At 44.3% G+C, this 7,952-nt stretch overlaps 3 non-coding genes across 3 annotated transcripts; all 3 read right to left on the minus strand.

Moving 5' to 3' along the window:
- Positions 1–3,690: 3,690 nt before the first annotated feature.
- LOC140308229 (U5 spliceosomal RNA) lies at positions 3,691–3,804 on the minus strand. The gene has a single exon (XR_011916195.1). It is a non-coding gene; the product is annotated as a U5 spliceosomal RNA (small nuclear RNA).
- A 411-nt stretch (positions 3,805–4,215) lies between these two features.
- LOC140307859 (U2 spliceosomal RNA) lies at positions 4,216–4,406 on the minus strand. The gene has a single exon (XR_011915885.1). It is a non-coding gene; the product is annotated as a U2 spliceosomal RNA (small nuclear RNA).
- Positions 4,407–4,691: 285 nt separating this feature from the next.
- LOC140308230 (U5 spliceosomal RNA) lies at positions 4,692–4,805 on the minus strand. Its single transcript, XR_011916196.1, has one exon. It is a non-coding gene; the product is annotated as a U5 spliceosomal RNA (small nuclear RNA).
- Positions 4,806–7,952: the final 3,147 nt, after the last annotated feature.

Below are 7,952 nucleotides of genomic sequence, written 5' to 3' on the forward strand. Positions count from 1 at the left end.
ATTTGCACCTTTTCTTACCCGCTTTTTACAAACCATGGTCGGACTGTCACACCTTCTTGTAGCCGAACACATCTGCTCCCGCTATTGATTGTGTACAGTCGGGTTTTTTTAACCTTTTCTTACCCGCTTTTTACCAACTCTGGTCGGACATTCACACCTTCTTACAGCGGAACACCTCCGCTCCCTCTTTTGATGGTGTATGTTCGGGCATTCGAACCTTTTCTTACCCGCTTTTTACAAACTATGCTCGGACATTCAAACCTTCTTATAGCCGAACACATCCACTCCTGCTTTTGATGATGTGTGGTTGGGCATTCGAACCCACTTCTTGCCCGCTTTTCATTAATTATGGGTGGACATTCACACCTTGTCGCAGCCAAACACCTCCGCTCCCTGTTTTGATGGTGTATGGTTGGACATTCGCACCTTTTCTCACCCGCTTTTTGCAAACTATGGTCAGCAATTCACAGCTTCCTCTCCACCATACTTGTATGGTGGGATATTCACACCCACTTGCATCCGAAGACCTCCGCCCCCACCTTTGTTGATATTTAGTCGGTCATTCGCACCTTACCCGCTTTTGGCAAACTATGGCCTTCTTGCAGCCAAACACCTCTGATCTCGCTTTTGATGATGTAAGGTTGGGCATTCAGACCTTGCTTCCCCTGCTTTTCACCAAATATAGTCGGACATTCACACCTTCTTGCAGCCGAACACTTCCGCTCCACCTTTTAGTGTTCTATCACACCTTTTTTTCACCGCATTTTATAGATTATGGTTGGAAATTCTCAACCACTCTCATCCGAAGACCTCTCCTCCCGCTTTTGTTAATATATTTGAACTTTAGTCGGACATTCACACCTTCTTGCAGCTGAACCACCTCCGCTCCCTGTTTTGATCATGTATGGTCTGGCAATACTACTTTTTCTTACCCGTTTGTGAGTAATTATGGCTGGACATTCACACCTACTTTCAGCAGAACACCACCTCTCTCGCTTTTGATGATGTATGGACCGGCATTCTTACCTTTTCTAACACATTTTTCAGCAATTATGGTCGGAGATTCACACCTACTCACAGACAAACAACTCCGCTCCCGCATTTGATGGTGTATAGTCGGGCATTCTCACCCTTTCTCATCAGCTTTTTGCAAATTATGATCTGACATTAACACCTGCTTTTGATGATGTATGGTTGGGTATTCGCACCTTTTTTTTACCCATTTTTAAGGAATTATGGGTGGACATTCACACCTTCTTGCAGCTGAACACCTCCTCTCCCACTTATGATCATGTGCGGTTTGATTTTCGAAATTTTTACTTTAATTTTTTCTAGCAATTATTGATGGACATTCAGACCTTCTTGCAGCTGAACATCTCCGCTCCCGCTTTTGATCATACATTGTCGGACATTCATACCTTGTCTTACCAGATTTTTACAAACTTTAGTCGAACATTCACACCTTCTTGCAGCTGAACACCTCCGCTCCCACTTTTGATGGTGTAAAGTCGGGCTTTTGAGCCTTTTCTTACCCGGTTTTTAGAAATTATGGTTGGACATTCAGACCTTGCAGCCGAACACCTCCGCTCCCTCTTTTGATTATACATTGTCGGGCATTCGCACCTTGTCTTACCCGCTTTTTACAAACTATAGTCAGACATTCACACGTTGCAGCTGAACCACCTCCGCTCCCTGTTTTGATCATGTATGGTCTGGCAATACTACCTTTTCTTACCCGTTTGTGAGTAATTATGGCTGGACATTCACACCTACTTTCAGCAGAACACCACCTCTCTCGCTTTTGATGATGTATGGACCGGCATTCTTACCTTTTCTAACACATTTTTCAGCAATTATGGTCGCAGATTCACACCTACTCACAGACAAACAACTCCGCTCCCGCATTTGATGGTGTATAGTCGGGCATTCTCACCCTTTCTCATCAGCTTTTTGCAAATCATGATCTGACATTCACACCTACTTGCAGTCGAAAAGCTCTGCTCCCGCTTTTGATTATGTTTGGTTGGATATTCGAACCTTTTCTTAACTGCTTTTTACAAACTTTGTTCGGAGGTTCACGTCTTCTTGAAGCCGAACACCTCCGCTTCCGCTTTTGATGGTGTACAGTCGGGCATTTTAACCATTTCTTACCCGCTTTTTACCAACTATGGTCGGACATTCACACCTTCTTGCAGCTGAACACCTCCGCTCCCGCTTTTGATGGTGTATAGTCGGGCTTTCGAGCCTTTTCTTCCCCGGTTTTTACAAATTATGGTTGGACATTCAGACCTTGCAGCCGAAAACCTCCGCTCCCTCTTTTGATCATACATTGTTGGGCATTCGCACCTTGTCTTACGCGCTTTTTACAAACTTTAGTCAGAAATTCACACCTTGCAGCTGAACCACCTCCGCTCCCTGTTTTGATCATGTATAGTCTGGCAATACTACCATTTCTTACCCGTTTGTGAGTAATCTTCTAAAAGGTCATACCTGTCATTTTTTCCATTGAAACCATAAATATTTAAGAGGTTAAAGTCTTGCCCCATAAAATTCAAGTGTGCTAAAAGTGCCCGTCCGTCTCGCACCAGAACATGCGGATTTTTAATTAGAATGGCCACACCATCATTTTTAATTTGATTTGAGCCACTCCATATCGATAAATTGGGCCACATTTCCTCCCATTGTCTATGGTTTTTCAAAAAAGGTAGTCCACATTCTTGTATTAAAAACACATCTGATTTTATGGAGTCTAAGAAGGATATAATACTCTGGGCTCTTGTCTTTGATTTCACACTTCTCACATTTAGTGTTGAGAAGGTGAGAACCATTAAAAGGATAAAGGAAAGTAGGTATGTCATTTTCGTTTTTCTAAGTTATCAAAACAAATTACACACTCAGGTTATTTCTTGGGAAACTAGCTCTCCTTTTCGGACTCTCGTGTTGGCCTCTGATGCAATGTTGCATTTAACTTTGAGTCCCTGGGGGTTGATTGCAGAGCTAAAGGGAATCAGAGGACAACTCAGATGCCGTCCTCCTCGGCTGTTGACCTTCGGGGAGGTGAGTACCTTCACTAGACTCACCTGTCTGCTCTTCCTCCTCATTTAGCTTAGCTCCACCCTCTGCCTGTGAATTCTCACAGACTTCAGCACTGAGTGGTGAGGCCTCTACAGGCCCCTCTCCTTTTTGCTCCTCACTTCCAATCCAAGCTTTTAGCGGGAAGTTTGAATTTATTGGGTCAACCTCTTCACTTTGTTCACCAACTGCCACCTCAGAAGAGGTGATTTAATTCTCCACAGAGATTACATTTCCTGCCATTTGGACACTCTCCAAAAGTGTCCCCAATTTCTCTGCACTTCCCACATATCACCTTGGTACAAGCCTCAACCAGGTGCCCATGCTCACCACACTTGCGGCAGAGCTTGGGCTGCCCCTGGTACTGGATGTAACCTCGGTTTTCGAGGTGGCCAGAGTGTCACTTTGCATCTCCGCCCACCCGCTGCACTGAGCACTCTTCAGCCCTTTTAAATGGTATAACTTTGCACTCCCGCACGCTCCAGCGAGCACCATCCAAGCAACAACGTTGCACTCCAGCTTCAAACATCGGCACAGTCGCAACAAGTAAGGCAACTCTACTCAGAGAAGTCACTCTGCACAGTAACAAGATTTCTTTTGCACAGACGGAAAGGGCTTCACCCGCAAAGGTAAAGCCTGCCAAAAATAGAAACAACTCATTAGTGCTGCTTTCCACGGAAGTCTTTAGTAAAAGGCGAAAGACTTGTACGTTATGAAGAGAAACCAGAGTACGATTATCCGTCACTGCGGGAGCAGGGCATCAGGCTAGTTGGCATAGCCACCTTCCCCATGGTGAGCTTTGCTTGGTTGAGACGCTTGCTCCCCCTCCATGATCCTCGGCTGACCAAGTAGGAAAAATCGGGCCCTATTCGATGGCTGCCTTGTCTTTTACTCTGTGCAAAAGACAAGGCAGCCACAAACACCACGGGAACACTGTATTGAGGCTTTGTTCTGACCGCTCATTCAGTGTCGCGTTTCTTTCAAGTAATTCTCCCGGTTAGCCCGCACTCGGCTTGCCCCCAGAGCTGTGTTAAAGTCTACTTCGCATTCACTCTCTTTTCTCAGCAGACTAAAAGAAAGTTTCATCTTGGGCTCCCTGAAACTTCCATCCTGCACCACTGTTTGCTTTTTCACAAGAGCAGAGAAGAGCGCACCGTTCCCAGCGGCACTGCAGTACCGGGTCGATGCTTGGAGTGAACGGAGCAAGCTCCTTTTTCAACTCCTATTGCTAAAAATCAATTTAATATGTAGTCCTCGTACAAAGGCCATATCAGATATTAAACTGATAAGAACAGGTACTACACTTGATCTTAGCCAAAAGGCCGAGAAGTGATATCTGTCCACTGGTTCACGTCCAAGGGCCCTTCCTGGCACAATGCGCACTTGTAGCGGTGTTCTTTTTATGGCCATAGGTGGCCAGAGTGTCACTTTGCACCTCCGCCCACCCGCTGCACTGAGCACTCTTCAGCCCTTTTAAATGGTATAACTTTGCACTCCCGCACGCTCCAGCAAGCACCATCCAAGCAACATCGGCACAGTTGCAACAAGTAAGGCGACTCTACTCAGAGAAGTCACTCTGCACAGTAACAAGATTTCTTTTGCACAGACGGAAAGGGCTTCACCCGCAAAGGTAAAGCCTGCCAAAAATAGAAACAACTCATTAGTGCTGCTTTCCACGGAAGTCTTTAGTAAAAGGCGAAAGACTTGTACGTTATGAAGAGAAACCAGAGTACGATTATCCATCACTGCGGGAGCAGGGCATCAGGCTAGTTGGCATAGCCACCTTCCCCATGGTGAGCTTTGCTTGGTTGAGACGCTTGCTCCCCCCCTTGCTCCTCGGCTGACCAAGTAGGAACAATCGGGCCCTATTCGATGGCTGCCTTGTCTTTTACTCTGTGCAAAAGACAAGGCAGCAACAAAAACACCACGGGAAAACCGTATTGAGGCTTTGTTCTGACCGCTCATTCGGTGTCGCGTTTCTTTCAAGCAATTCTCCCGGTTAGCCCACACTCGGCTCGCTCCTAGAGCCGTGTTAAAGTCTACTTCGCATTCATTCTTGTTTCTCAGCAGACTCTTGGGATTTTATCTATAAAATGAATTCCTTCACTCAAACTATGTTAAAACTGCTTTGTCCTTCATATTTACCATGTCTAGAAAGATTTAAACAAAAAAAACAACGTTGTACTTTGCAGTAAAAGACAGAGCAAATCTAAAGTTTCATGAATCCGAGAATAAGCTTACTTTCATGAGTTCTTCACGATTTGGGATTTTGCTATAAAATGAATTCCTTCACTCAAACTAAATCGCTAATCTGTTACATGTAAGGCAGATGTCAAATTCACCGAAATAGGATCTAAGGGTATTCGGCCAATCGAGCTGTAGCAGCTTCGGTAAAAGAGTATAAGTTGAAGAGTTTGTGAATAAAGGTGTGCGCACACATAGTGAGCTGTAGGAAAATAGGCAGGGAGCAATGCCGGCTGGGGTATATGTTCTTGTATGTTGTCTGACTGTTTGATTTGAATGTGTTGTGTAAGTGTCCCGTTGAATGTTACATGTTTGGGCTTTGACACGCTTCACTGTGGTTGTTAACTGTGTGGTGTGTCCTGAAATGTTATATGTTTGGGCTGTGTGACATGCTTAATGCTTGTCAGTAGCTACCCACTTATTCATATATAGCAACTGACAACATAAGAAGTCCGGACATACTTTGATAGTAGTTGTAGAAGTATCCTTATTGATAATAGATAAACTAATTCATAGTGATAGAACAGTAGATGAACAGGTGCCTGCACATGTCTCACGAAAATAAAATGGGTGTATGATTGCTGACGGCAGAGCAATACTGCCAAACTTATGAGTTCTTGTGGCAAACTTGATTCAGTGTCTTGACGTGTATACGCTGTTTCGCTGACTTGATTGTCACAAGAAACAAAGTGTGTTTGATAAGATCCGACCATTTTATTACGGGAGGATCAGTATCAGTATTCGGCTGCAAGTAGGTGTGAATGTCCAACCATAATTTGTAAAAAGCGGGTAAGAAAAGGTTCTCATGCCCGACTATACATTAACAAAAGCGGGAGGAGAGGTCTTCGGATGAGAGTGGGTGAGAATTTCCAACCATAATCTATAAAATGCGGTGAAGAAAAAGGTGTGAATGCTACATAGAACACTCAAAAGTGGAGCGGAAGTGTTCGGCTGCAAGAAGGTGTGAATGTCCAACTATATTTGGTGAAAAGTAGGTGAAGCAAGGTCTGAATGCCCAACCTTACATCATCAAAAGCGAGATCAGGTGTTTGGCTGCAAGAAGGCCATAGTTTGCCAAAAGCGGGTAAGGTGCGAATGACCGACTAAATATCAACAAAAGTGGGGGCGGAGGTCTTCGGATGCAAGTGGGTGTGAATATCCCACCATACAAGTATGGTGGAGAGGAAGCTGTGAATGGCCGACCATAGTAAAAAGCGGGTGAGAAAAGGTGCGAATGTCCACCATTATACACCATCAAAACAGGGAGCGGAGGTGTTTGGCTGCGACAAGGTGTGAATGTCCACCCATAATTAATGAAAAGCGGGCAACAAGTAGGTTTGAATGCCCAACCATACATCATCAAAATAAGGAGCGGAGGTGTTCCGTTGTAAGAAGTTATGAATGTCCGACCATAGTTGGTAAAAAGCGGGTAAGAAAAGGTTAAAATACCCGACTGTACACAATCAATAGCGGGAGCGGAGTTGTTCGGCTACTAAAAGGTGTGAAAGTCCGACCAAGTTTTGTAAAAAGCGGGTAAGAAAAGGTTCGAATGCCCGACAATTTATGATCAAAAGAGGGAGCGGAGTTGTTCAGCTGCAAGAAGGTCTGAATGTCCATCAATAATTGCTAGAAAAAATTAAAGTAAAAATTTTGAAAATCAAACCGCACATGATCATAAGTGGGAGAGGAGGTGTTCAGCTGCAAGAAGGTGTGAATGTCCACCCATAATTACTGAAAAATGGGTAAAAAAAAGGTGTGAATACCCAACCATACATCATCAAAAGCAGCTGTGGATGTGTTCGGCTACAAGAGGGTTTGAACGTCCAACCAAAGTTTGTAAAAAGCAGTTAAGAAAAGTTTCGAATATCCAACCAAACATAATCAAAAGCGGGAGCAGAACTGTTCGACTGCAAGTAAGTGTGAATGTCAGATCATAATTTGCAAAACAACAACTATACACCATCAAATGCGGGAGCGGAGTTGTTCGTCTGTTAGTAGGTGTGAATCTCCGACCATAATTGCTGAAAAATGTGTTAGAAAAGGTAAGAATGCCGGTCCATACATCATCAAAAGCGAGAGAGGTGGTGTTCTGCTGAAAGTAGGTGTGAATGTCCAGCCATAATTACTCACAAACAGGTAAGAAAATGTAGTATTGCCAGATCATACATGATCAAAACAGGGAGCGGAGGTGGTTCAGCTGCAAGAAGGTGTGAATGTCCGACTAAAGTTCAAATATATTCACAAAAGCGGGAGGAGAGGTCTTCGGATGAGAGTGGTTGAGAATTTCCAACCATAATCCATAAAATGCGGTGAAAAAAAGGTGTGATAGAACACTAAAAGGTGGAGCAGACGTGTTCCGCTGTAAGAAGGTGTGAATGTCCGACCATAGTTTGTAAAAAGCGGGTAAGAAAAGGTTAAAATACCCGACTGTACACCACCAATAGCGGGAGCAGGGTTGTTCGGGTACAAGAAGGTGTGAAAGTCCACCCATGGTTTGTAAAAAGCGGGTAACAAAAGGTTCGAATGCCCGAATATATACTATCAAAAGCGGAAGCGGAGGTGTTCGGCTGCAAGAAGGTGTGAACGTCCGACCAAAGTTTGTAAAAAGCAGTTAAGAAAAGGTTCGAATATCCAAC

The sequence above is a fragment of the Leuresthes tenuis genome, unplaced genomic scaffold (assembly GCF_036924035.1).
Source record: "Leuresthes tenuis unplaced genomic scaffold, fLeuTen1.0.hap1 SCAF_5, whole genome shotgun sequence".
Lineage (NCBI taxonomy): Eukaryota > Metazoa > Chordata > Actinopteri > Atheriniformes > Atherinopsidae > Leuresthes > Leuresthes tenuis.